General features: G+C 46.7%; 1 protein-coding gene across 11 annotated transcripts in view; it reads right to left on the bottom strand.

The window, feature by feature from the left end:
• Nucleotides 1-27101, bottom strand: part of foxp2 (forkhead box P2) — a 906820-nt gene that overhangs the window by 760953 nt on the left and 118766 nt on the right. The window contains exon 1 of one of the 11 annotated variants that reach the window (XM_070900363.1): nt 15156-15237. The exons of the other annotated variants lie outside the window; for them this stretch is intronic. The gene's annotated coding sequence lies outside the window, so the exon portion shown is untranslated. Of the gene's footprint in view, nt 1-15155; nt 15238-27101 lie in introns of those variants that run through there. 11 annotated transcript variants of the gene reach the window in all.

Consider the following 27101-nt stretch of genomic DNA (forward strand, 5'->3'; position numbering starts at 1 on the left):
CGAGCGTACTATGCTTAAACAAAGGGGACTACAGTGGGATGAGGGCAGAGTTGGCTAAAATAGACTGGAAACTCAGACTAAACGGTGGCACAATTGAGGAACAGTGGAGGACTTTTAAGGAGCTCTTTCATAGTGCGCAACAAAAATATATTCCAGTGAAAAAGAAGGGCGGCAAGAGAAGGGATAACCAGCCGTGGATAACCAAGGAAATAAAGGAAAGTATCAAATCAAAGACCAATGCGTATAAGGTGGCCAAGGTTAGTGGGAAACTAGAGGATTGGGAAAATTTTAAGCAACAGCAAAGAATGACTAAAAAAGCAATAAAGAAAGGGAAGATAGATTATGAAGGTAAACTTGCGCAAAACATAAAAACAGATAGTAAAAGCTTTTACAGATATATAAAACGGAAAAGAGTGACTAAAGTAAATGTTGGTCCCTTAGAAGATGAAAAGGGGGATTTAATAATGGGAAATGTGGAAATGGCTGAGACCTTAAACAATTATTTTGCTTCCGTCTTCACAGTGGAAGACACAAAAACCATGCCAAAATTTGCAGGCCACATGAATGTGGGAAGGGAGGACCTTGAGACAATCACTATCACTCGGGGGGTAGTGCTGGACAGGCTAATGGGACTGAAGGTAGACAAGTCCCCTGGTCCTGATGAAATGCATCCCAGGGTATAAAAAGAGATGGCGGAAGTTATAGCAGATGCATTCATTATAATCTACCAAAATTCTCTGGACTCTGGGGAGGTACCAGCGGATTGGAAAGCAGCTAATGTAACGCCTCTGTTTAAAAAAGGGGGCAGGCAAAAGGCAAGTAACTATAGGCCGGTTAGTTTAACATCTGTCGTGGGGAAAATGCTTGAAACTATCATTAAGGAAGAAATAGCGGGACATCTAGATAGGAATAGTGCAATCAAGCAGACGCAGCATGGATTCATGAAGGGGAAATCATGTTTAACTAATTTACTGGAATTCTTTGAGGATATAACGAGCATGGTGGATAGAGGTGTACCGATGGATGTGGTGTATTTAGATTTCCAAAAGGCATTCGATAAGGTGCCACACAAAAGGTTACTGCAGAAGAGGTACGTGGCGTCGGAGGAAATGTATTAGCATGGATAGAGAATTGGCTGGCGAACAGAAAGCAGAGAGTCGGGATAAATGGGTCCTTTTCCGGTTGGAAATCAGTGGTTAGTGGTGTGCCACAGGGATCAGTGCTGGGACCACAACTGTTTACAATATACATAGATGAACTAGAAGAGGGGACGGAGTGTAGTGCAACAAAATTTGCAGATGACACTAAGATTAGTGGGAAAGCGGGTTGTGTAGAGGACTCAGAGAGGCTGCAAGGAGATTTGGATAGGTTAAGCGAATGGGCTAAGGTTTGGCAGATGGAATACAATGTCGGAAAGTGTGAGGTCATCCACCTTGGGAAAAAAAAAGCAGCAAAAGGGAATATTATTTGAATGGGGAGAAATTACAACATGCTGTGGTGCAGAGGAACCTGCGGGTCAAGGTTAGTTTGCAGGTGCAGCAGGTAATCAGGAAGGCGAATGGAATGTTGGCCTTCATTGTGAGAGGGATGGAGTACAAAAGCAGGGAGGTCTTGCTGCAACTGTATAAGGTATTGGTAAGGCCGCACCTGGAGTACTGCGTGCAGTTTTGGTCACCTTACTTAAGGAAGGATATACTAGCTTTGGAAGGGGTACAGAGACGATTCACTCGGCTGATTCCAGAAATGAGGGGGTTACCTTATGATGATAGATTGAGTAGACTGGGTCTTTACTCGTTGGAGTTCAGAAGGATGAGGGGTGATCTTATAGAAACATTTAAAATCATGAAAGGGATAGACAAGATAGAGGCAGAGAGGTTGTTTCCACTGGTCGGGGAGACTAGAACTAGGGGGCACAGCCTCAAAATACGGAGGAGCCAATTTAAAACCGAGTTGAGAAAGAATTTCTTCTCCCACAGGGTTGTGAATCTGTGGAATTCTCTGCCCAAGGAAGCAGTTGAGGCTGGCTCATTGAATGTTTTCAAATCAAAGATCGATAGATTTTTAAGCAATAAGGGAATTAAGGGTTACGGGGAGAGGGCGGGTAAGTGGAGCTGAGTCCACGACCAGATCAGCCATGATCTTATTAAATGGCGGAGCAGGTTCGAGGGGCTAGATGGCCTACTCCTGTTCCTAATTCTTATGTTCTTATGTTCTTATGTCTGCAAAGAGACGCTCAGTCACTCAATAAGAAAACACCAGGACTGGTTTGATGAGAATGATCAAGAGATTCAAGAACTAATAGATTGCAAGCATAGGACATTTCTGAGCCTTAAACAGCAACCCAACTTGGGAGCAGCAAAGCAGCATTACAGACGGCTAAAAGCTAAGGTCCAACAAAAAACCCGGGACCTAAAGAACAGGTGGTGAATGGAGAAAGCACAGGAAATACAGCAGCTGGCCGACAACCATGATGTGCGTGGTTTCTTCACCGCAGTCAAGGCCACATACGGACCAAACTCCCAAGGCCCCACCCCACTCCTGGCCACAGGGAAACACTTAAGGATGCCGAGGCAGTCAGGCCTGCTGGAAGGAACACTTCGAAAATTTCCTTAATAGAGACTCTGCCTTTGACTCGAGTATTCTCGACTCCATTCCGCAGCATGCTACTCTCCACCACCTCAATGAGACCCCAACACTTCGAGGTAGAAAAGGCCATAAGACAGCTAAAAAACAAGGCTACGGGAGCGGATGGAATCCCTGCTGAGGCACTGAAGTATGGCGGAGAGGCACTACTGGCGCGAATACACGACCTCATCTCTCTCATCTGAAGGGAGGAGAGCATGCCGGGAGATCTTAGAGATGCAGTGATCGTGACCATCTTTAAAAAAGGGGACAAGTCCAACTGCGGCAACTACAGAGGAATCTCCCTGCTATCAACCACTGGGAAAATCATCGCTAGAGTCCTCCTCAACCGACTTCTCCCCGTGGCCGATGAGGTCCTCCCAGAGTCACAGTGCAGATTTCGTCCCCTCCGGGGCACAACGGTCATGATTTTTGCAGCGCGACAGCTGCAGGAAAAATGCAGGGAACAGTGCCAGCCCTTATACATGGCCTTCTTCGACCTTACAAAGGCCTTTGACACTGTCAACCGCGAGGGTCTATGGAGAATCCTCCTCGGTTTCGGATGCCCCTAAAAGTACGTCACCATCCTCCCCCTGCTCCACGACAACATGCAGGCTGTGATCCTTACCAACGGATCCATCACAGACCCAATTCACGTCTGGACCGGGATCAAGCAAGGCTGCGTTATTGCCCCAACCCTCTTCTCAATCTTCCTCGCTGCCATGCTCCACCTCACAGTTGATTAGTTCCACTCCAGCTGGGAGCTTAACTACAGAACCAGTGGGAAGCTGTTCAACCTGCGCCGTCTCCAGGCTAGGTCCAAGACCACTCCAACCTCTGTCATCGAGCTGCAGTACGCGGACGATGCCTGCGTCTGTGCACACAGAGAGGCTGAACTCTAGGACATAGTCGACGTATTTACCGACGCATATGAAAGCATGGGCATTACTCTAAACATTAGTAAGACAAAGGTCCTCTACCAGCCTGTCCTCGCCGCACAGCACTGCCCCCCAAACATCAAGATCCACGGCGTGGCCCAGGACAACGTGGACCACTTCCCCTATCTCGGGAGCTTCCAATCAACAAGAGCAGGCATTGACGACGAGATCCAACACCGCCTCCAGTGCAGCCTTCGGCCGCCTGAGGAAAAGAGTGTTTGAAGACCAGGCCCTCAAAACTGCCACCAAGCTCATGGTCTACAAGTCCGTAGTAATACCCGCCCTCCTGTATGGCTCAGAGACGTGGACCATATACAGCAGACGCCTCAAGTCGCTGGAGAAATACCACCAGCGATGTCTCCGCAAGATCCTGCATATCCCCTGGAAGGACAGACGCACAAACATTCGTGTCTTAGTCTAGGCCAACATTCCCAGCATTGGAGCACTGATCACACTTGATCAGCTCCGCTGGGCAAACCACATAGTTCGCATGCTAGACACGAGACTCCCAAAGCAAGCACTCTACTCGGAACTCGTCCACGGCAAACGAGCCAAAGTTGGGCAGAGGAAACATTACAAGGACACCCTCAAAGCCTCCCTGATAAAGTGCGACATCCCCACTGACACCTGGGAGTCCCCGGCCATAGACCGTCCTAAGTGGAGGAAGTGCATTCGGGAGGGCGGTGAGCTCCTCGAGTATCGTCGCCGAGAGCATGCAGAAATCAAGCGCAGGGAGCGGAAGGAGCGTGCGGCAAACCAGGCTCCCTGCCCACCCTTTCCCTCAACGACTATCTGTCCCACCTGTGATAGAGACTGTAGTTCTCGTATTGGACTGTACAGCCACCTAAGAACTCATGCTAAGACTGGAAGCAAGTCTTCCTCGATTCCGAGGGACTGCCTATGATGATGGCTGATCTGTATCTCAACTCCATTTATACGCCTTAGATCCATATCCCTTGACATCGTTACCTAATAAAATAATTGTCGCTCTCAGCCTTGAAAATTTGAATTGACCCAGCATCCATAGCATTTTGGAGGAAGATAATTCAGCCTTTCCACTACCCTTTGTGTGAAAAAGTGGTTTCACACCTGAACGGTCTAAATCTAATTTTATGATTGTGCCCCCCTTTTCAGATTCCACGACCAGAGAAAATAATTTCTCTGTATCTATTCTAATGAATCCTTTTATCATTTTAAAAACCTCAATTAGATTATCCTTTAAACTTCAAAACTCATGGGAATATAACGCAAGTTTATGAAACCTGTCCTCATATAGTTTAATCCTTTAAGCCCTGGTATCATTCTAGTTGATCTGCACTGTACCACCTGTGAGGCCAATATAGCCTTCCCGAAGTGAAGTACCCAGAATTGAACACGGTACTCCAAATGGGGTCAGACCGAGGTTCTATGCAACTGAAGCATAATTTTGTATTCCAGCACCCTTGAGATAAAGGCCAACAATCCAGTAGTTTTTTAAAAAAATACTTTTCATGCCTGTTTTATATATCGCTTTTATATATAGCTTTTACTGATTTATATATCGGGGCAACCAATTCCATTTGCACCTCCACAGTTTCTCGTCTCTCACCATTCGGAAAATATTCTGATTTGCCTTTCTTGGATCCAAAGTGGATAATCTTGCATTTCCCCACATTGAACTCAATCTGTAACAGTTTTGTCCACTCACTTAATCTGTCCAAGACCCTTTGCAACTTCCTGCTTCTATCCACACAATGCATTGTTCCACCCTAATGTCATCTGCAAATTTAGATATATATGATTCTCTATTCCTCAAAGTCATTGATATATATGGTAAAAAGTTGAGACCCCAGTACAGATCCCTTGGGAAAACAACTGATCACATTTTGCCATTCAGAGTACATTCCATTTATCCCTACTGTCTGTTTCATACCTCCCAACCAATCATCAGCCCATATCCCAAGTTAGCTCCAATTCAATACACTCTCAGTTTTGCTAGTCTTATGCGTTACCTTATCAAATGTCTTCTAGAAGTCTATATGGACAACATCCATAGACACTCCCCTGTCCATCTTGTTAGTGACCTCCTCAAAAAAATTCAACTAGATTAATCAAATATGATCTATGTGGTGTATGGAGAAAGAGTCAGACTGAACACTGTGAGCTCAAAGTAAAGTGTAACCTTAAGTCTTTTATTGCAGGTCTCCAGAGTGCCTCTCCAACCTGTGAAGCCTCCTTAAATACCTGTGCTCTCATGGGATAATGGGATCCCTTGGGACTCCAGGGGATGAACACTCTGGTGGCTGTACAGAGTAAATACAAGTCCACATATATAACACTCCCTCCCGCCCCCCAAAGTCAATAGTGTAACTATTTACAATGTGAGTCGATCTGGGGCCCTTCTTGTCCTGGTTGATTGTCTCGGTGTGAAAGTTGATGTTGTTGAATGATTTGTTGGGCCCTCGCAGGGCTGCTGTGCAGCTGGCCTTGCTGAGCTGCCTGGTGTGTTGGGTTCTGCTTCGTGGTCAACCATGGTGCCGGTTGCCACTGGTGTGTGTGTTGGGGATCAAAAAAGGTAGGGTCCAAGGTGGGTTGCTCAGGATAATCCGTGAATCTGAGTTTGATTTGGTCCAAGTGTTTCCGGTGAAGGAGTCCATTTGAAAGTTTGACCCGAAACATTCTGCTCCCCTCTTTGGCCTCGACAGTGCTGGGAAGCCACTTGGGACCTTGTCCATAATTTAATACAAATACAGGATCATTGACTTCAATCTCGCGTGACACATTTGCGCTATCACGGTATGCACTTTGTTGAAGCCGCCTGCTCTCTACCTGTTCATGTAGATCAGGGTGAACTAACGAGAGCCTTGTCTTAAGTGTTCTTTTCATGAGCAATTCAGCATGTGGGATCCCAGTGAGTGAGTGGGGTCTCGTGCGGTAGCTAAGCAGGACTCGGGATAGGAGAGTGTGCAATGAGCCTTCAGTTACATTCTTCAAGCCTTGCTTGATGATTTCCACTGTTCTCTCTGCCTGTCCATTGGACGCTGGTTTAAACGGGGTCGATGTGACACATTTGATCCCGTTGCAGGTCATGAATTCTTTGAACTCAGCACTGGTAAAACATGGCCCGTTGTCGCTCACCAGGACATCCGGTAAGCCGCGTGTGGCAAACATGGCCCGCAGGCTTTCAGTAGTGGCAGCGGACATGCTCGCCGACATTATCTCACATTCAATCCACTTGGAGTACGCGTCTACAACCACAAGGAACATTTTACCCAAGAATGGGCCTGCATAGTCGACGTGTACCCTAGACCACGGTTTGGAGGGCTAAGACCATAAACTTAGTGGCGCCTCCCTGGGTAAATTGCTTAATTGCAAGCATGTATTACATCTGTGAACGCAGGATTCTAAGTCCGCATTGATACTGGGCCACCACACGTAGGATCTGGCTATCGCTTTCACCATTACGATGCTTGGGTGGGTATTGTGGAGGTCATTGATAAAGGTGTCTCTGCCCTTCTTGGGGACCAACACTCAATTGCCCCACAGAAGGCAGTCTGCCTGTATAGACATTTCATCTTTGCGCCGCTGGAACGGCTTTATCGCTTCCTGCATTTCCACTGGGACACTGGACCAGCTCCCGTGAAGCAAAAAGCTTTTGACTAGCGATTATGGGCCCAAGTTTCCACACGATAAAAAACGGGTGCCCCTCCGAGCTGGGCGCCCATTTTTCGCGCCTAAAAAAAACCTCGCGATTCTGGAGCGTTCTGCAGTTCCTTGTCTGCCTGGCGCGGCGCCCACGGGGGCGGAGCCTACACTCGCGCCAATTTTGTAAGTGGGAGGGGGCGGGTACTATTTAAATTAGTTTTTTTCCTGCCGGCAATGCTGCGCGTGCGCGTTGGGAGCGTTCGCACATGCTCAGTGTGAAAAAAACATTGGCACTCGACCATTTTTGTAGTTCTTTGTAGCTGTTTAATTTTTGAACATTTTTTTAATAAAAACACATTGCCATCAGCACATCAGCACTTGCAGCCTTCTCACTGTCTCCTCCCCCCCCCAGCGGGAAGAACAGGCACCTCCTACCCCCCCGCGGGAAAGAACGGGCGCCTCCTACCCCCCCCCCCCCAGCGGGAAGAACGGGCGCCTCCTCTCCCCTCCCCCCCCCCCCCGCGGAAAGAACGGGCGCCTCCTACCCCCCCCCACCCCGAGGGAAATAACGGGCGCCTCCTCTCCCCTCCCCCTCTCCCCGTGGGAAGAACGGGTGCCTCCTATCCCCCCGCGGGAAGAACGGGCACCTCCCCCCCCCCGCGGGAAAGAATGGGCGCCTCCTCTCCCCTCCCCACCCCCCCGCGGGAAAGAAGGGGCGCTACCTCTTCCCTCCCCCTCCCCCCCCCCCCGCGGGAAAGAACGGGCGCCTCCTCCTCCCCTCCCGCCCCCCGCCCCCCGCGGGAAGAACGGGCGCCTCAGGCTGACTGCAGCATTCTCCGCGCCTGAAGCACTTTCACACAGGTAGGAAGATGGTTTATTTAATCTTTTCTTGGCTTATAAATGTTTATTCAGGTTGGATTTATTTGTATAATATTTGTAGAAGTATAAATAAGGATTTATTGTAGAATTTAATGACTTCCCTTCCCCCCCCCCACCTCGTTCTGGACGCCTGATTTGTAACCTGCGCCTGATTTTTTAATGTATAGAACAGGTTTTTTCAGTTCTACAAAAATCTTCACTTGCTCCACTCTACTTTAGTTTGGAGTACATTTTCACTGCGCAAACTTTGAAATCAGGCGTCAGTGGCCGGACACGCCCCCTTTTGAAGAAAAAATTCTGTTCCAAAGTAGAACTGTTCTACCTGACTAGAACTGCAGAAAAAAAAATGTGGAGAATTGCGATTTCTAAGATAGTCCGTTCTCCACCAGTTGCTCCTAAAAATCAGGCGCAAATCATGTGGAAACTTGGGCCCAATAAGGGGTCCTGTCTTGTCCAGGTTTTGATCTGCCGGGCAGTGACGGGTGATTGCTCAAATGCTTCTATAACCCCAAGGCTAGATCTGCGGGCTGCGCCATTTCCACCCCCGTGGTGGGCAACGGCAGCCTACTGAGAGCATTGGCGCAGTTTTCTGTGCCTGGTCTGTGGTGGATGGCGTAGTTGTATGCCGACAACATGAGCGCCCATCTCTGGATACGGGACGATGCATTGGTATTTATCCCTTTACTCTCGGAAAACAGGGATATAAGTGGCTTATGGTCAGTTTCCAATTCAAATTTTAGCCCAAACAGATATTGATGCATTTTCTTTACCCCATAGACACACGCTAATGCTTCTTTTTCAATCATGCTGTAGGCTCTGTCAGCCTTAGACAGGCTCCTGGATGCTAGAGGGGAGGCCATCTTAGACTGGGTGTTGTGTAATGAGAGAGGATTAATTAGCAATCTCGTTGTGCGAGGCCCCTTGGGGAAGAGTGACCATAATATGGTGGAATTCTGCATTACGATGGAGAATGAAACAGTTAATTCAGAGACCACGGTCCAGAACTTAAAGAAGGCTAACTTTGAAGGTATGAGGCGTGAATTGGCTAGGATAGATTGGCGAATGATACTGAAGGGGTTGACTGTGGATGGGCAATGGCAGACATTTAGAGACCGCATGGATGAACTACAACAATTGTACATTCCTGTCTGGCGTAAAAATAAAAAAGGGAAGGTGGCTCAACCGTGGCTATCAAGGGAAATCAGGGATAGTGTTGAAGCCAAGGAGGTGGCATACAAATTGGCCAGAAATAGCAGCGAACCCGGGGACTGGGAGAAATTTAGAACTCAGCAGAGGAGGACAAAGGGTTTGATTAGGGCAGGGAAAATGGAGTACGAGAAGAAGCTTGCAGGGAACATTAAGGTGGATTGCAAAAGTTTCTATAGATATGTAAAGAGAAACGTAGGTCCCCTGCAGTCAGAATCAGGGGAAGTCATAACAGGGAACAAAGAAATGGCGGACCAATTGAACAAGTACTTTGGTTCGGTATTCACTAAGGAGGACACAAACAACCTTCTGGATATAAAAGGGGTCGGAGGGTCTAGTAAGGAGGAGGAACTGAGGGAAATCCTTATCAGTCGGGAAATTGTGTTGGGAAAATTGATGGGATTGAAGGCCGATAAATCCCCAGAGCCTGATGGACTGCATCCCAGAGTACTTAAGGAGGTGGCCTTGGAAATAGTGGATGCATTGACAGTCATTTTCCAACATTCCATTGACTCTGGATCAGTTCCTATCGAGTGGAGGGTAGCCAATGTAACCCCACTTTTTAAAAAAGGAGGGAGAGAGATAACAGGGAATTATAGATCGGTCAGCCTGACCTCAGTAGTGGGTAAAATGATGGAATCAATTATTAAGGATGTCATAGCAGTGCATTTGGAAAGAGGTGACATGATAGGTCCAAGTCAGCATGGATTTGTGAAAGGGAAATCATGCTTGACAAATCTTCTGGAATTTTTTGAGGATGTTTCCAGCAGAGTGGACAAGGGAGAACCAGTTGATGTGGTATATTTGGACTTTCAGAAGGATTTCGACAAGGTCCCACACAAGAGATTAATGTGCAAAGTTAAAGCACATGGGATTGGGGGTAGTGTGCTGACATGGATTGAGAACTGGTTGTCAGACAGGAAGCAAAGAGTAGGAGTAAATGGGGACTTTTCAGAATGGCAGGCAGTGACTAGTCGGGTACCGCAAGGTTCTGTGCTGGGGCCCCAGCTGTTTACACTGTACATTAATGATTTAGACGAGGGGATTAAATGTAGTATCTCCAAATTTGCGGATGACACTAAGTTGGGTGGCAGTGTGAGCTGCGAGGAGGATGCTATGAGGCTGCAGAGCGACTTGGATAGGTTAGGTGAGTGGGCAAATGCATGGCAGATGAAGTATAATGTGGATAAATGTGAGGTTATCCACTTTGGTGGTAAAAACAGAGAGACAGACTATTATCTGAATAGTGACAGATGAGGAAAAGGGGAGGTGCAAAGAGACCTGGGTGTCATGGTACATCAATCATTGAAGGTTGGCATGCAGGTACAGCAGGCGGTTAAGAAAGCAAATGGCATGTTGGCCTTCATAGCGAGGAGATTTGAGTACAGGGGCAGGGAGGTGTTGCTACAGTTGTACAGGGCCTTGGTGAGGCCACACCTGGAGTATTGTGTACAGTTTTGGTCTCCTAACCTGAGGAAGGACATTCTTGCTATCGAGGGAGCGCAGCGAAGGTTCACCAGACTGATTCCCGGGATGGCGGGACTGACCTATCAAGAAAGACTGGATCAACTGGGCTTGTATTCACTGGAGTTCAGAAGAATGAGAGGGGACCTCATAGAAACATTTAAAATTCTGACGGGGTTAGACAGGTTAGATGCAGGAAGAATGTTCCCAATGTTGGGGAAGTCCAGAACCAGGGTCACAGTCTAAGGATAAGGGGTAAGCCATTTAGGACCGAGATGAGGAGGAACTTCTTCACCCAGAGAGTGGTGAACCTGTGGAATTCTCTACCACAGAAAGTTGTTGAGGCCAATTCACTAAATATATTCAAAAAGGAGTTTGATGAAGTCCTTACTACTAGGGGGATCAAGGGGTATGGCGAGAAAGCAGGAATGGGGTATTGAAGTTGCATGTTCAGCCATGAACTCATTGAATGGCAGTGCAGGCTAGAAGGGCCGAATGGCCTACTCCTGCACCTATTTTCTATGTTTCTATGTTTCTATAAGCAATCGGTTGCAGTTTCTCAAAATCATTAGCTTGTTGCAATACACACCCGATGCCATATAACGACGCATCACATGAACATAAGAACATAAGAATTAGGAACAGGAGTAGGCCATCTAGCCCCTCCAGCCTGCTCCGCCATTCAATAAGATCATGGCTGATCTGGCCGTGGACTCAGCTCCACTTACATGTTAGTACCAAATGCATACATGGATCATACAACACAAGCAATTTGTTTGAGCATAACAATTTTCTTGCTTTTGAAAAGGCATTTTCTTGGTTTTTCCCCAAACCCATTCGCCCCCTTTTCGTAGTAAGACATGTAGTAGTTCTAGCAGTGTGCTGAGACCCTGTAAGAAGTTACCAAAGTAGTTCAAGAGTCCCAGAAACGACCGCAGCTCTGTCACGTTCTGTGGCCTCGGTGCATTCTCAATTGCCTTCGTCTTCGCGTTGGTGGGCCTGATGTTGTCCGCCGCAATCCTCCTTCTCAAGAACTCCACTTCAGGCGCCAGGAAAACGCACTTTGAACGTTTTAACCTGAGCCCCACGTGGTTGAGTCGACTAAGAACCTCCTCCAGGTTCTGCAGGTGCTCGACTGTGTTCCGACCTGTGACCAAGATATCGTCCTGGAAGACCACGGTGTGCGGGACCGACTTCAGTAAGCTTTCCATGTTTCTCTGGAATATCGCCGCTGCTGATCGGATTCCAAACGGGCATCTGTTATAAACAAAGAGACCTTTGTGCGTGTTGATGCAGGTGAGGACCTTCGATTATTCCTCCAGTTCCTGCGTCATGTTGGCTGAAGTCAGATCCAGCTTCGTCAACGTCTTTCCTCCCGCCAGCGTTGCAAAGAGGTGATCGGCTTTTGGTAGTGGGTATTGGTCCTGCAGGGAGAAACGATTGATAGTTACTTTGTAATCGCCAGAGTCTGACGGTGCCGTCTCCCTTGAGGACTGGGACAATAGGACTGGCCCACTCGCTGAACTCGATCGGTGAAATGATGCCCTCTCGTTGCAGCCGGTCTAGCTCGATCTCTACCCTTTCTCTTATCATGTACGGTACTGCTCTCGCCTTGTGATGGATGGGTCGCGCCCCCAGAATTAGGTGGATCTGCACTTTTGCTCCTTGGAATTTCCCGATGGCTGGTTCGAACAGCGAAGGAAATTTGTTTAAGGCCTGGGCACACGAAGTGTCATCAGCGGGCGATAGTGCTCGGGCATCGTCCCAGTTCCAGCGTATCTTTCCCAGCCAGCTCCTGCCGAGCAGCGTGGGATCATCGCCCGGTACCACCCAGAGTGGTAGCTTGTGCACGGCTCCAGCGTAGGAGATCTTTACGGTAGCACTGCCGATTACAGGAATCATTTCTTTAATGTAAGTTCTTAGTTTCATGCGAACTGGAGTTAAGACTGGCCTTGAGGCCTTGTTGCACCACAACCTTTCGAAAGTTTTTTTGCCCATGATGGACTGGCTCGCGCCTGTGTCCAGCTCCATTGACACCGAGAGTCCATTTAGTTTAACATTCAGCATTATCGGGGGACAATTCGTGGTGAGTGTGTGCACCCCATATACCTCTGCCTCCTCGGTCTAAGGCTCTGGTTCGTAGTGATCCTCCATGGATCTGTCCTCCTCTGCAACATGGTGGTTTGCAGGTTTAACAGACTTTGCAGCTCACCTGTACACTCATTGGAGATGTTCCATTGTTCCACAGCCCTTGCAAACGTACTCTTTGAATCGGCATGAATGGAAATGATGATCACCCCCGCAGCGCCAACAAGGTGTTAATGGCCTTGCATTCATCACCCTTGATGGTGGACTCGGAGTCATCTGCGAACGTGCAGCTGCAGGTATGTGTGACCTGCCCTGTTGTTACGATTCGAAAACATCATCACTTTGTTCACAGTACTTGTAGCAGCACTTGTGTGCTGAGAGATTTGCTTCGTATTGTCACTGGTGGCAATGAACGCCTGGGCTATCGCTATGGCCTTACTCAAGGTTGGGGTCTCTACAGTCAAAAGTTTGCGAAGTATGGTTTAGTGGCCAATGCCAAGTACGATAAAGTCTCTGAGCATGTGCTCCAAATGTCCTTCAAATTCGCAATGTCCTGCAAGGAGTCTTAGCTCGGCGACATAACTCGCCACTTCCTGGCCTTCAGACCTTTTGTAGGTGTAGAACCGATACCTAGTAATCAGAATGCTTTCCTACCGGTTCAAATGCTCTCGGACCAGTCTGCACAAATCGTCGTACGATTTCTCCGTGGGTTTAACTGAAGTGAGCAGATTCTTCATGAGGCCATACGTTGGTGCCCCACAGACGGTGAGGAGGATCGCCCTTCGTTTGGTAGCACTCCCTTCCCCATCTAGCTCATTGGCCACGAAGTATTGGTCGAGTCGCTCCACAAAAGTTTCCCAATCATCTCCCTCTGAGAATTTCTCCAGGATGTCCACTGTTCTCTGTATCTTTGGGTTCGCTATCTGTATCTCGTCGCCAGTTGTAGTGTATGAAGATAGAGTCAGACTGAACACTGTGAGCTCGAAGTAAAGTGTGACAGTAGTCTTTTATTGCAGGTCTCGAGAGTGCATCGCCAACCTGTGAAGCCTTCTTAAATACCTGTGCTCTCAAGGGATTATGGGATCCCTTGGGACTCCAGGGGATGAGCCCTCTGGTGGCTGTACAGAGTAAATCCAAGTCCACATATATAACAATCTAGCCTTCACAAATCCATGCTAACTATCTTTGTTCAAATGCTCAGTCACTGTCCCTGATGATAGATTCCAGCAACTTCCCTACAACTAACGTTAAACTGACAGGTCTGTAGTTTTCTGGTTTCTCCCTCTCTTGCCTTAAATAATGGAGTGACATTGGCAATTTTACAATCCAATGGCACAATTCCTGAATCTAGAGAATTTTAGACAATTTTGATAAATGCGTCTGCAAATTCCCGATCTGTTTATTTTAGTACCCTAGGGTGGAAGCTATCAGAACCTGGAGATTTAACTACCTTTTATTATATATTTAAAATTATATTCCTTTATAACAAAGAGCTAAGTGCAGGACTGAACTCAGATAAGCAAGACCCTCGTGCTTGGGTATTCCATGCAACTCCATATTATTTTTAAGGAATGCAACATTCAGAAAAATTAGGGAAAGATGATAATGATGACATTGTTTGGAATATCTACTAGGAAAATAAAGATAATTTAAGACGGACAAGAGATGTTAAAATGATTTTGCACAGGCTCATCGATGTACTAAGAGAGCCTTTCCTCGATTCTCATTTTAAAGTTACTGAAGTGACAAGATTGTGTTTACGCAATATGTACAGGTAGTGCCAACAAAAGCAAATATTAATGTAGGTGAATAATATAGGCTTTCTGTTAAGGTTTTGGTCACATCAGGATAGAAAATGTTTAAAATGCACAAATTACAAAATCAAGCATTAAAAAGCTAACAAAAGCGTTGTCATAGGGCTAGGAATTCCGGGCGATAACTTTTGAAATCTCGGAAAAGTATCGTCAGACGATAATGATTTTCTGCTCCAGGGAAATTCAGCTTTCGCGCTCCAAGAGGGAAATGGAGCGCTAAATCAAGCGCTAACCACTTCTCTTCTGGCGCTCAAGTGTGAGAGCAGGGCGGTTGCGGCAAAGTGCTGATCAATGTGGAGTGCAATGATACCAGCATCAGAGGTGCTTCCCTCGCTTAAAGGGAAGGGCCAATGATGGCGCACAACCTACTTCTGCTCAGTTCTGTGTTGACAGGCGACCTGCACAACTGCCTTTACAGCCTCAAACACTCAGAGTGGAAAGCGTGGACATCTAACAACAATGAAGCATTAAAACCATTCAGAAGGCACCAGACTGGTGCAAAGAATAAAGTTTGGCCTACCTGAAACCCACTCCTTTTAATTAGCACTCCCTAAGCAGCCAGCCGAGGTGACAATGCCTCCCCTTCCTGATGTTGTTGATGCTTGGCAATACAGCAGGTGGTGGGAGGCAATTTCATATGCGGGTGGTAACGGGACACTGCGCACTTTATGACGTCACGATCTGCGAGGCACCAGAAGCCGAGGCGGTAAGTGTTAGCGCCAGCACTAAACCGGCACTGAAGTTCGCGAGCTTCGTTGAATTCGCCAAGCCTGGTCGCTAACCCCTTAGTGCCCCGTTACCACCCCCCAGGCGCTAACTGGAGGTGCAAAGCAGCCGAATTTTTCCCCCATAGTGTATTATCATTCCAAAATATCTATTCAATTAAAAATCTTGCATCTAGTGTATGCCTTCCATATCACCGTTTCAAAGGCATTATATGTAAATCTGTCATCAGAATTATCATATCGCCAAAGCAGTACATCTGCAGAGGTAAAGAAAAATCATAATTGGCTCAAATAATTATTTATATATTAAGTAATCAAAAAGCTAATTGACTAAATGTGGAACAAATTAAAAGGTAGCAAAAATACCAATGAAGAATTACAGAAATTCAATCAAATCCTTTTTGTTTTTCAAAGTTACTATTTATGAACCAGGAAGTTTCATAAAAAAGACCAATCAAATCACTCAATTCATTTCTTCAATGTTTACAACTGCCATTTTCATTCATTGCTCAAATCAGTATATAGAACTAGAAATAGCATTTAAAAATAACATAAAATGTCAAAAATTACAGATCAAATCACTCGCCCTGGAAAACTGTTCCCTCACCAATCATCCAAATATCCTCCAACTACTTTTCCACCCCATTCTACTCTTCCCGCTATATTCTCCTCCCCATCCCCCCTCGGCATCTTCTTCCTCCTCACATTCCCTCAACTCCCTTCTTTCTCCTCTCTAGTTGAATAATTACTTTTTGTTAGTCTTCACAGTTGAGGGTAAGGATAATGTACCTGACATTTCAGAGAAACCAATAATAAATCAAGGACTGGAACTCACTAAAGTTAACTTAAGCAAGAAAAAAGTATTCGAAAAATTAACGGCAGGACAGGCTAACAAATCCCCTGGACCAGATGATTTCCACCCCAGGGAGTTAAAGGAAGTAGGTGAGGAAATTACAGATGCTTTAGCCATAATCTTCCAAAGCTGTCTCAATTCAGGAATTGTCGCTACATAGAATCATAGAAATTTACATCACAGAAGGAGGCCATTTGGCCCATTGTGCCTGTGCTGGCCAAAAAAGAGATATCCAGCCTAATTCCACTTTCCAGCTCTTGGTCCGTAGGCTTTTAGGTTGCAGCACTTCAAGTGCAGATCCAAGTACTCTACCACCCTTTTAGGTAGTGAGCTCCAGACCCTACAACCCTCTCCTCAACTCCCCTCTAATTCTTCTGCCAATTAATTTAAATCTATGCCCCCTGGTTATTGATCTCTCTGCTAAGGGAAGGAGGTGCTTCCTATCCACTCTACCCAGGCCCTTCATAATTTTATACACCTCAATCAAGTCTCCCCTCAGCCTCCTCTATTCTGAGGCAAAACAACCCCAGCCTATCCAATCTTTCATCATAGCTAAAATTCTCCAGTCCTGGCAACATCCTCAAATCTCCTCTGTACCCTCTCCAGTGCAATCACAACGTTCTTGTAATGTGGTGACCAGAACTGTATGCAGTACTCTAGCTGTGGCCTAACTAATGTTTTACACAGTTCAAGCATAACCTCCCTGATCTTATATTCTATGCCTTGGCTAATAAAGGCAAGTATCCCGTAAGCCTTCTTAACCACCTTATCTACCTGTCCTGATACCTTCAGGGATCTGTGGACATGTACTCTAAGGTCCCTCTGTTCCTCTACATTTCTCAATATCCTACCATTTAAAGTGTATTCCTTGCCTTGTTATCCCTCCTCAAATGCATTACCTCACAGTTGTGCTGACAGAATTCTAATTGCCACTTTTAAGAACATAAGAACATAAGAATTAGGAACAGGAGTAGGCCATCTAGCCCCTCGAGCCTGCTCCGCCATTCAATAAGATCATGGCTGATCTGGCCATTGACTCAGCTCCACTTACCCGCCCTCTCCCCGTAACCCTTAATTCCCTTATTGCTTAAAAATCTATCTATCTGTGACTTGAATACATTCAATGAGCTAGCCTCAACTGCTTCCTTGGGCAGAGAATTCCACAGATTCACAACCTTCTGGGAGAAGAAATTCCTTCTCAATTCGGTTTTAAATTGGCTCCCCCGTATTTTGAGGCTGTGCCCCCTAGTTCTAGTCTCCCCTACCAATGGAAACAACCTCTCTGTCTCTATCTTGTCTATCCCTTTCATGATTTTAAATGTTTCTATAAGATCACCCCTCATCCTTCTGAACTCCAACGTGTCATCTGCAAATTTTGTTACACTACACTCTGTCCCCTCTTCCAGGTCATCTATGTATATTGTAAACAGTTGTGGTCCCAGCACCGATCCCTGTGGCACACCACTTACCACCGATTTCCAACCCGAAAAGGACTAATTTACTAGAATTCTTTGAGGATATAATGAGCATGGTGGATAGAGGTGTACCGTTGGATGTGGTGTATTTAGATTTCCAAAAGACATTCGATAAGGTGCCACACAAAAGGTTACTGCAGAAGATAGAGGTACGCGGAGTCAGAGGAAATGAATTAGCATGGATAGAGAATTGGCTGGCGAACAAAAAGCAAGGGACCTACTACTGAGCCCTGGCAGAACCCCACTGAAAAAAGCCTTCCAATCACAAAAACACCTGCCGACCATTACCTTTTGCTTCCAGCCACTGTGCCAATTTTGGATCCATTTTCTCTTGGAATCCTTAGGCTGCTACTTTTCTGACCAGTCTACCAGGTGACCAGGACCTCGTCAAAAGCCTTGCTAAAATCCATGTAGACTACATCAAACGCACTACCCTCATTGTTAACTCCTCAAAAAATTCAATCAAGATAGTCAGACACGAACTTCCCTGAACAAATCCATACGGACTGTACGTGATTAATCTGTGCCTTTGTAAATGATTATTTATACTGCCCCTCAGAATTTTTTCCAATAATTTTCCCACCACCGAGATTAGGCTGACTGGCTTATAATTACTCAGTCTATCCCTTTCTCCTGCAGTCAAGAGCGGATTGGAAAATGATGGTTAGCGCCTCCAATATTTCTTCCCTTGCATCACTTAACAGTCTGGGATACATTTTCATCCAGGCCTGGAGATTTATCTATTTTCAAAGATGCTAAACACCTTAATATATCCTCTCTCACTAAGTTTAACTAATCTAATATTTCACACTCCTCAACTACATTTTCTGTATTTTCCCTCTCTTTTGTGAAGACAGATGCAAAGTATTCACTAAGAACCATACTCACATCTTCCATCTCCACACACAAGTTACCTTTTTGGTTTCTAATGGGCCCTACTCTTAGTCCAATATCTGTTGCGGGTAAGATATTGGAATCTATAATTATAGACAGAGTGACTGAGTACTTGGAGAAATTTGAGCTGATTCGAGAGAGTCAACATGGATTTGTAAAGAGTAGGTCATGTCTAACAAACCTAATTGAATTGTTTTGAGGAAGGAACTAAAGTAGTAGACAGAGAAATGTCTATGTAAGCATTTTTTTTGGAAGTCATGCGATAAGGTTCCACATAAGAGAATGTAAGGAAAAATAAGCTCATGGAATTGAAACCAAATTATTGACCTAGTTAATAGATTGTTAAGAAGTAGAAGACAGAGAGTAGGAATAATGGGGCTGAATTTGTGGCCTCTAAGGGCACACGTATGATGTGCGTATGCGCTGAAACGTGGAACTTGCGATCTGTTAAAAATCCTCGACAGATCGTACGAATCCGAAAGAAAAGGGCATTCACGGGCGGAGAATTGGGTTATTTGCCCTTGAAATTCTTACGCCTGGTAAAAGCAGATGTACGGCCTGCTTTTACCAATGTAAGAGTTTTTTTTAAAAAATAGAAAAATAAATGTTCAGTCATTTATACATTAAAAACCCTATCCAATAAGGCAAGTTTATTGTTAGCCCCGTTAAAAAAAAAGGACGAAATTGTCCATTTTTATGGCCCCGTTAGCACCTCAAGGGGAGTGCTAATGGGACACAAAACAGTTTTTGCCCGGGGGAGGGAGGGCACTACCGACTCCTGGGAAATTGTGGAGGTGCTGCCACAGCAGTGCCACGCCCCGCAGTTAGTGCCTCGTACTGCCACGCAACTGACGATGACGTCATTGCCGTGCGCAGCAACCCCTCACCGCGCTGACACTTTAACGCCCCATGGGGGAAATTGGCCTGCGGGCCGTGAGGCTGGTGCAGGCGGACGTCAACACCAGCTTCACCGGTCGGGAAGCTGGCCAACATCTGCTCTCGTGGCACTGATTAAACGGGAGGGCGCCAGCGTTCCGGGTCGCACTCTTCTTTTTGTTGGCCGACTCTCGGGTCGGCTCGACGATGGCGGGCCGCCATCGTGCAGCCCGGCGCTCCATCTTGGGCGCCAGGCAGCTGTTCCAGTCACACGCTCCCTGGTGGCCCAGTAGCAGCTATCAGAGGCCGTGCAGAGAGCGCAACGGCCCTCCCTTTTATTCAAAAGGGAGGGGGCTTTGAAGCGTGTCAGCGCTATGTGGGGCATCCGCCTGGGATCTGCCCCCAAAGGAAGTGGAGCGCTGGAGATTGCGTTCCGCTTCCTTTGAGGGGCAGTAAGCGCAATTCAGTGGTGGGGCCACATCTGTGCTGGTGGCTAATAATTCCAGATACGGAAGGTTACCGCCCCCAATCGGGGCGTGGGACAATTGTGCCCCCATGCAAACGGAAACTGCATAAGTATGAACGGAGATTCCATTCTTTTATTGGCTGGGCAAGCCCAAGTGATCCCAGGGGCCCGAGATATTTGGGTCTTTACCCGCGGGTACCCAGAGAACGAATCTACGAACCTTCCGGACCACCAGGTAAATGTGTAGATTTTTTGCAGGTCGGAGGCATCCGTGCAAGGGAAGCCTTCGGCCACAATTTCTACCCCATTAGGTATGTACTTGAATTGGAAAGAAGTGACTTGTGGTGTCTCTCAAGGATCTGTGCTGGGGCCTCAACAAATTTGATGGCCTGGATTTTGCTCTCAATGGCGAAGGAACGACACTTGCCAATCACCTTGCTGACAGCTGCCCACAGACTTTTCATGGGCTTGTCAGTGGAGATTTTCTCTAATCCGCATCTTTTCAATGGGGCGTCCTCTACAGGGAATCTGTGGTGTGCGTGAGCAGGTCAAGCAACAGCGAGACTCTTCAAACAATCAGTTTGAAGAATCCTGAGAGACATGCAGAGTCCAAACCAGGAAGTATAATGCTGGAAATATAAATTAGATTTAAATGATGTACAGAAAACAAATTAAGGATTGGGATTGAGGGAGAGAGATAAAAGAGAGACAAAAAGTTGAAACAAAGATAACAAGTTAAAAGAAATTAAACAAGTTCTAATTTTTTTCAGCCGTCTTTAGTGCAGAACTAGTGAGCAAGTACAGCAAGTTCACACTGTTGCAGTCATTTCAATGCGGAGTCTGTCACCGATGACTGAAACATCGCATCCTATGGAGGAGCAAGGTATCTCTGACGGCAATCTTTGGATTTCCCTGTTTGACTGTGCATGTGCATACTCCAGAAATTGCTCTCAGGTTTCCTCCGTTATAACAGTGATTGCTGATAACCTCATTGTTATTCTCATCGCAAATTCTGGGCCCTTATTTATTAATGACTTGGATCACACAAAGATTGGCGGCTTGGCAAGTAGTGTAGATGTGAGCATAAAATTACAGAGACATTGATCGATTAAGTGAGTGGGCAAAATTGTGGCAGATGGATTTCAACACAGGCAAGTGTGAGGTTATCCATTTTGGACCAAAAAATTATAGATCTGAGTATTTTTCATATGGTGTAAAGCTAGGAACAGTGGAAGTCCAAAGAGATTTAGAGGTCCATGTACCCAGATAACTAAAATGAAGTGGGCAGGTACAAAAAAATGATCAAAAAGGCTAATGAAATGTTAGCCGTTATATCTAGAGGGCTGGAATATAAAGGGAAGTTCTGCTACAGCTAAAAAAAAGTCCTGGTTAGACCACATCTGGAGTACTGTGTTCAGTTCTGGACACCTCCCTTAGAAAGGATATATTTGTCTTCAAAGGAGTACAATGCAGATTCAAAGAATGTTACCAGGCTCCAAGGGTTAAATTATAAGGAAAAATTATATAAACTATGCTTGTATTCACTGGCATATAGAAGGTTATGGCGTAAATTGATTGCACCCTATCTCCTCTTGCCACTGCTCTCTGCCTCCTCTTTCTCGAGTGTGTTTCTCACTCTCTCCCCTACCTCTCTACTCTCTTGCCCTCCTCTCTCTCTCTCCCCTCCTTTCACACCATTCTCCGTGGCTCATTTGGAATTCTAACATTCCACAAAGCCACTAAAATTAGCTTATAAATATTTATTCAGCAGGCAAATAGGTAAAAAGGCCGTGAGGCACCGGAAGGCAGAGTGCATCAGTTCCCACACTGAGGCACTGTTTAGAGAACAGAATTCAGCTATAATATGAACATTATTGAAGCCGAGGATAAGTCACTGGTGAGTCGGTAAGTGCAGAACTACAGCAGAATGATTAGATCACAAACAAGATCAAAGGGGTACAAAAGCAAAATACTGCAGGTGCTGGAATCTAGAATAAAAACAGAAAATGCTGGAAATCTCACTGGGGCAGGCAGCATCTGTGGAGAGAAAGCAGAGTTAATGTTCCGGGTCGACGACCCTTCGTCAGAACTGGGGAGTATTTGGAAAGAACACATTCTTAATGAGCACTGAAAGGGGGAGGAGAAGAAATAACAAAAGGGAAGGTCGGTGATAGGTTGGAAGGCAGGAGAAATTAGAGAGACAAAAGGGATGAGGAGCAAATTGAAATGGTAATGCCAGGAGTTAGAAAAACATTAGTCGATAGGATGTGAATGGCGGGATAATACCAGCTGCCATTGGAGACAAGGAGAAAAAAAGAAACAGGCTCGGGGGGGAGAAGTAGCCAAAGAATAGCGGATATGCTCTGAAATTGTTGAATTTAATGTCGAGTCCAGAAGGCTGTAAAGTGCCCAAAGAAAAGATGAGGTGCTGTTCCTCGAGCTTACGTTGAGCTTCGTTAGAAGTGTAGGAGACAGATGATGGAGAGGTCAGAAACATAGAAAATAGGTACAGGAGTAGGCCATTCGGCTCCTCGAGCCTGCACCACCATTCAATATGATTATGGCTGATCATGCAACTTCAATACCACATTCCTGCTTTCTCTTCATACTCCTTGATCCCTTTAGCCGTAAGGGCCACTTCTAACTCCTTTTTGAATATATCTAATAAGAAATGTCAGAAGTGGGATGTGAACCCACGCCTCCAGAGATGACTGCAACCTGAACACAGCACCTTAGACCACTCGGCCATCCTGACTATTAAAGAGGAGTGGAGAATGCAAGTGGAATGGAGAATTAAAGTGACAGACGACCGGAACCTCAGGGTCACACTTGCGGACTGAACGGAGGTGCTCCGCAAAGCGATTCCCCAATCTACGCTTGGTCTCCCCAATGTAGAGGAGACCACATCGTGAGCAATTAATACAGTATAGTAAATTGAAAGAAGTACAAGTAAATCGCTGTTTCACCTGGAAGGAGTATTTGGGGCCCTGGATCGTGGGGAGGAGGTAAAAGGGCAGGTGTTGCATCTCCTGTGCTTGCACAGAAAGGTGCCGTGGGAAGGGGAGGGGCTGCTGGGGGTGACTGTGGAATGAACCAGGGTGTCGCAGAGGGAGCGGTCCCTTCGGAATGCTGAGAGGGGAGGGGAGGAGAAGACGTTATTGGTGGTGTGATCACGCTGGAGGTGGTGGAAATGGTAGAGGATAATCCGTTGGTGGGGTAAAAGGTGAGGACAAGGGGAACTCTGTCATGGTAGAGGGAGAGCAGAGGACACGGTCGAGGGCCATGTTAACCATGGCAGAGGGGAATTGTCTGTTGAGGAAAAAGGAAGACACATCATAGGCACTAATGTGAAAGGTGGCGTCGTCAGAGCAGATGCGACGGAGACAGATAAACTGGGAGAATGGAATGGAGTCCTTACAGGATGCAGGGTGGGAGGATGTGTATTCCAGGTAGCTGTGGGAGTAAGTGGGCTTATAGGCATCGGCGGTCCCTCGAGCGAGGATGACTTGCTTCCACATGAGTTCAGATATTTCAATGAAGGACCCGATATTCCAGTCCTGAACTCCACTAGAGGGGGTGGAAGATGCCTGTGCATGAATTTTTTTAACGCGTGGTGACCGTTGCACATCAGCCACCACACGGGCTTGACAGAGATGGCCTTTATCCAGTGACAAGGGTTAACCAGGACGACTGGAGACCTGCTCTGCTGCACGGACCTAGTGTACACACACATCGCAGTGTGGGCTGGCTCATGCTGCCCCTGGGCCCTCGGCTCTTCTGGGCCCTGTGGGCCTATAGTGGACACTGGTCGAAAGCCTACCCCCAGACATGGAAAAGTCAAGGAATGGAAGGGAAGAGTCGGAGATGGACCATGTGAAGGTGAGGGAAGGGTGGAAATTGGATGCAAAGTGAATTAAATTTTCAAGTTCAGGGCGAGAGCAGGAAACGGCAGCGATACAGTCATCAATGTACCGGAAAAAGAGGTGATAGAGGGGACCCGAGTAGGACTGGAACAAAAAACGTTCCACATATCCCACGAAAAGGCAGGCATAGCTAGGACCCATGCAGGTTCCCATAGCAACACTGTCATGTATTTAACGGTCATTGTAACCCATGTATAAACTGACCTAAGTTGTACACCGTGAGAACATTGACCACTAAGTGGTGAACTTGTGGGAGACACTCCTAACCTGGACTTTCAGGTATAAAAGGGGAAGCTCCACCCACCTTCATCACTTCAGTGCTGACAAATAAAGGTTACTGGTCACAGAGTGACCTTCTCTCAAGTATGGGCCTCGTGTGCATTTATACTTTGTGGTAAGGACATATTATTGTCGACGAGAAACTGGGATTTCAACCACGCAAGCATGGCCACTAGCAGCACAGAAGAGAGGTACTGTGTTGGTGATGATTGGGACGATTTTATTGAGAGACTACAGCAAAGTTTCGTCACTAAGGAATGGCTGGGACAGGATTCGGCCGACAAACGCAGGGCTCATCTCCTGACAGTTTGTGGATCCAGGACGTATTCCCTGATGAAGGACCTTCTAGCGCCAGAGAAGCCAGCGGACAAGACTTTTGAAGAGCTCAGTAAGTTGATCGGGGAACACTTTAAACCGGCGAGCAGCATGCACATGGCGAGACACCGGTTTTACACGCACCGGCGGCGAGAAGGGCAAAGCGTTCCAGACTTCGTGGCAGACCTCCGGCGACTGGCGAGCCGATGCAAGTTCCCAGATACATTCAGAGCGGAGATGCTGCGAGACTTTTTTATTGAGGTCATCGGGCACGCTGGGGTTTTCAGGAAACTGATTGAGACCAAAGACTTGGCCCTGGAAACGGCCACTTTGATGGCCCGGATATTTATCTCAGGGGAGGAAGAGACCAGAATGATGTTTGACAAAAGTCTTGGTTTAAATGCAGCAAATGGACAGGGAGTCAACATTATTAATGCGGAACACAGTTCTCCAGGCAGACAGGGGCAATCGGACATGCCCAAGCATGTAGTCGAACCCAAGGGGGGAATTCAACAGAGACAATGACTAGCTGAACAGCGATTCATGCCATCGCAAGGGACAATGTGGCCAGTAATGGGGCCATCAACACCTGTCAATGGTGCGCTTAAGGACAGTTACAGAGACAGTCAGAGACAATCGACTAGTAATGGACCTTTTGTTTCCAACAACGGCTCATGTTGGAGGTGTGAAGGCAAACACTTAGCCAGAGCTTGCAGGTATCAGCAATATACCTGCAGAAACTGCAATGTCAGCGGTCACTTGGCGTGTATGTGCAGGAAGCCTGCAGCCAGGTTGATGTACGAGGAGGACGGGGACGATGACGATGTAATCCCTACAAGGCCAAATGGACACTGGGGGAAAATCGCTGGAAGCTGAAGTTCAGCGAGTTCATGTGGAGCACACATACAGTTCATACACCAGGACGCCACCGATAATGATGAAAGTGCTCCTCAATGGCATCTCAGTATCAATGGAGCTAGACACAGGGGCCAGCCAGTCCCTGATAAGTATCAAACAGTTCGACAAGTTGTGGACGTCCAAGGCCAGGAGTCCAAAATTATTGCCAATTGACACACAGCTGTGGACATATACAAAGGAGATCATTCCGGTGCTAGGCAGCGCCACTGTAGTCATGACCCACAAAGATTCGGAGAACAGGTTGCCACGATGGATTGTCCCGGGGGACGGTCCCGCACTGCTGGGGAGGAGTTGGCTGGCTGTCATGAACTGGAAATGGGGCGATGTCAATGCAATTTCTTCTGTGGAGCGAATATCATGCTCACAGGTCCTGGACAAATTTGACTCACTATTTCAACCCGGCATTGGCACTTTCATGGGGACCAAGGTAGTGATTCACATAAACCCAGACGCCAGGCCAATACACCACAAGGCCAGAGCGGTGCCGTATGTGATGCGGGAAAAGATAGAAGGCGAACTGGACCGCCTGCTGAGGGAAGGCATTATCTCGCCAGTCGAATTCAGTGACTGGGCGAACCCGATTGTGCTGGTGCTCAAGGCGGATGGGTCGGTCAGGATATGTGGTGATTACAAGGCCATCATCAATCGGGTGTCACTCCAAGACCAGTACCCGCTACCAAGAGCGGAGGACCTCTTTGCGACGCTATCCAGTGGCAAACTCTTTTCAAAATTGGACCTAATCTCAGCTTACATGATTCAGGAGCTGGCGAGTGAGTTGAAGAAGCTGACCACCATCACGACACACAAGGGGTTGTTTGAGTACAACAGATGTCCGTTTGGGAATGATACTGAAGGGATTGACTGTGGATGGGCAATGGCAGACATTTAGAGACCGCATGGATGAACTACAACAATTGTACATTCCTGTCTGTCGTAAAAATAAAAAAGGGAAGGTGGCTCAACCGTGGCTATCAAGGGAAATCAGGGATAGCATTAAAGCCAAGGAAGTGGCATACAAATTGGCCAGAAATAGCAGAGAACCCGGGGACTGGGAGAAATTTAGAACTCAGCAGAGGAGGACAAAGGGTTTGATTAGGGCAGGGAAAATGGAGTATGAGAAGAAGCTTGCAGGGAACATTAAGACGGATTGCAAAAGTTTCTATAGATATGTAAAGAGAAAAAGGTTAGTAAAGACAAACGTAGGTCCCCTGCAGTCAGAATCAGGGGAAGTCATAACGGGGAACAAAGAAATGGCGGACCAATTGAACAAGTACTTTGGTTCGGTATTCACTGAGGAGGACACAAACAACCTTCCGGATATAAAAGGGGTCGGAGGGTCTAGTAAGGAGGAGGAACTGAGGGAAATCCTTATTAGTCGGGAAATTGTGTTGGGGAAATTGATGGGATTGAAGGCCGATAAATCCCCAGGGCCTGATGGACTGCATCCCAGAGTACTTAAGGAAGTGGCCTTGTAAATAGTGGATGCATTGACAGTCATTTTCCAACATTCCATTGACTCTGGATCAGTTCCTATGGAGTGGAGGGTAGCCAATGTAACCCCACTTTTTAAAAAAGGAGGGAGAGAGAAAACAGGGAATTACAGACCGGTCAGCCTGACATCGGTAGTGGGTAAAATGATGGAATCAATTATTAAGGATGTCATCGCAGTGCATTTGGAAAGAGGTAATATGATAGGTCCAAGTCAGCATGGATTTGTGAAAGGGAAATCATGCTTGACAAAT

The sequence above is a fragment of the Pristiophorus japonicus genome, chromosome 15 (genome assembly GCF_044704955.1).
Source record: "Pristiophorus japonicus isolate sPriJap1 chromosome 15, sPriJap1.hap1, whole genome shotgun sequence".
NCBI classification, from domain to species: domain Eukaryota; kingdom Metazoa; phylum Chordata; class Chondrichthyes; family Pristiophoridae; genus Pristiophorus; species Pristiophorus japonicus.